Source organism: Athene noctua, chromosome 2, assembly GCF_965140245.1.
Source record: "Athene noctua chromosome 2, bAthNoc1.hap1.1, whole genome shotgun sequence".
NCBI classification, from domain to species: domain Eukaryota; kingdom Metazoa; phylum Chordata; class Aves; order Strigiformes; family Strigidae; genus Athene; species Athene noctua.
In genome coordinates this window covers 56799730-56802588 of record NC_134038.1, presented here as the reverse complement: position 1 = coordinate 56802588, position 2859 = coordinate 56799730, and positions in this window count along the sequence as shown.

The window sequence follows — 2859 nt, the reverse complement described above, 5'->3', positions numbered from 1 at the left end:
TGTAAACACTCCGATTAGTGTTGGAGCACAGAGATATTGTCTCCACAACATATTACATAACCACACCAGCTTCCAATTTACCTCCTCCCCTCCAGAAGAAACAGTTGAACAACAAGGGCTTACTGGTGTATTTAACTCAACATCGCAGCTCCTGTTTGGTTTGGGGTTTTTTTTTGTTATACAAAGGCCGTGTTACTTCTGGCAAGAGAAGAGAGAAAGGTTACTCCAGTAACATCCCATAGTAATTTGAGATGATTGCCTGTGAGGATCTCCACTTGAAGTGACAGTCGCCAGAGGCTCTCAGCTCCAAAGAGTAAGTATTATCAGAGGCTGTTGCCAATACAAGTTCACGCACAATGGGCCCATCGGCTAATGAACCCAGAATGAGTCTTCTCCCATTTTCTGAAGACAAACAAGGAAGGGATTGTCTGCAGTGCTGACGATACCAATTTACTGCCATGTGAAATACGTTTGGACAACTCCTGACTTACAAAACTCATTGTGGTCTGAGCCCTACTTACACAGACCAAGGCACGCACACCCTCCATGCCCCACATTCACTCTGTAAATTCTTACTGCTTTAAAGAGAAAGACCAGCAAGGATTCTGAGGTGGCAAGCTCTCTGCTTTGAAATTCAGACATGCTGATGTACCTGAACCTCATAAATTTAATAAAATAATAATGGAGGGGAGCTTTAGAAAGCATTTTGTAAGGAAAAAAATGGAAAAAGGCAGAGCTGTGTTAACGAATAAAAAATTTCTTCCCATTCCCTCTCTGTTATGCTACTACTTCAAGAAAGCCAGTTCTGGGGTTGAATTGGTCTTGGAGAGATGGGAGTCTGCATGAGCTGTACTGTTCAGAGATAGCTTTAGATGAACTATGTAATTCTCATTAGCAATAAAGGAATACACAGCAGTCATAGAGGTGTAGCTTAGAAAAGAAACTGGTTGGCCACATACAGAAACACACATGAAACAATGAGAGCCTGAATATACAAAGGAAAGCCTAGAAGATTAGTTAATGCCTTCGGGGCATAAAGTATGTTATTTGTAAGAAGTATCACACAGTAGAAGAGAGCAGAAAGAACTGAATGACACTCAACTCTGTTTTTACAACTCCCATGAGCACTACTATGGAGTCACGCCATTTCAAGATCTTTGCTGTAAGAAGAAAATTCAAAAATACTTAAGCAATGAAGAGGTCTTGGCAGCCTCACATCTTAGGTAGATTTGTCTGAAAGGAATTTACTTTGTTCCTTGCAACATTTTGTATCTAAGTATGTCTTCCTGTGTGAGTAGCACAAATTTTAATGATGTACTGCTTGATGAAAGGAGTCATGCCAAGATCACGTGGCAAATCTTGGTAAAGGTGCCCAGCAGACATTACAATTAGAAAAATGTTAGGTTATGTGATCAATGCTCCTCTCCATGAGCACAAAGGAGTGTAGTGGCACAATACCAGGTGGGGGAACCCCAATACAGTACCCTGAGAAATGAGCCGCTCCCAGGGCTGTCCCATGAGAGCTATCATTCCGTGTGGGAGTTACTGCCTGGGACGTGGGGGAAGAGCACTTTGGAATGGCCCAAGACCTATTACAGGATTTATAGCAGAAAGACCAAAGGCAGGGAAGGGGATGGATCAAGGTTGTTTGGGGAGGAACAAAGATGGAGAAAAAGAGGGTAAGGAGATAAAATGGGCTGGTCAGCTGTAAACAGGTTGCTGGTCAGTACACTGGCATGGCCGTGCCCTGCAGGTACCTCATCACCATGGCCTGTCCTGTCTTCTCATTAAACTCTTCTCCTGGGTGAGGGTGTCTCTGTGCTGTGTGTGCAGAGATACAAGTGTAGCCACTGGAGAGAGGACCATGAGTCACAGGGTCTCGGGTGCCCATGGCTGGAGACACTGGAGCCTGTGCGTGTTGTGTGGGTCTGTGTGTCAGCGTGCAATCACCAGCAAACATCAGGCCAGACCAGCCAGTCAGCGGGATGGGAGGCTGGAAAGTCAGGTATCAAATCAGCCACCATTCTGGGATGGATACTGGAGAGACCATAGGTATGTTATTAGAGATACAAGAAGGTGTTCTCACATTTATTTTTGAAGTACTAGATGTGAAATCCACTAGAAGTACTAAAAGTAAGACAGGAACTCTAAGACATGACAGGAAAGCAACATCATGTTATGGCTATTGTACTCACTCTCTTTGCAGGGTGTCAGTGCTTCTGTAATTTAGGAGCACCAAATGCCTGTGGGAAAAAACAAACAAAAAACCCCAAACCCCAGACCCAAAGCAACTAAACAAAAACTTTCTCTACTTTTAGAGAAAGAATAACACAAGGCCTTCAATCTCTTTTCAGTCATAACCCCAAGAGACTAGGGATTTGTATAATTTCTTATTATATGAATTCCCTTTTTTTACTTCCATTTAAGTTCAGTGATTTACAATTCTGTCCCAAAGGACAGTGATAAAACTGGCTGATGCTTTACCTGGAGAAGATTCACAGCCAGAAAACTGTTTAAAACATGTTCTGAAATATTCCAAAGCACTTGTGTAGGAGATGGTTTGATGGTAGGTGAAATAAAGAGCCCACAAAATAAATTATGATTTATCTTGCAAAATGAGTAAGACTCAATAAAAACTTTCCAAAATGGATAGATTTGTCAGAAAGAACATTCTGACTGTTAAAAAATTTCTATTTTATTCATTTATGTAAAGAAAAAAACTTGAAACTACAATTTCGGTTTTGGGAAAAAAATGCTGAAGAATTCTCTGTATTATTCCATCTGTCTAGATGAGTAATTTCTGTAATATACTTACTAGTAATATTTGCCCTGAGAAAATCTTGAGAAAGAAAACACATG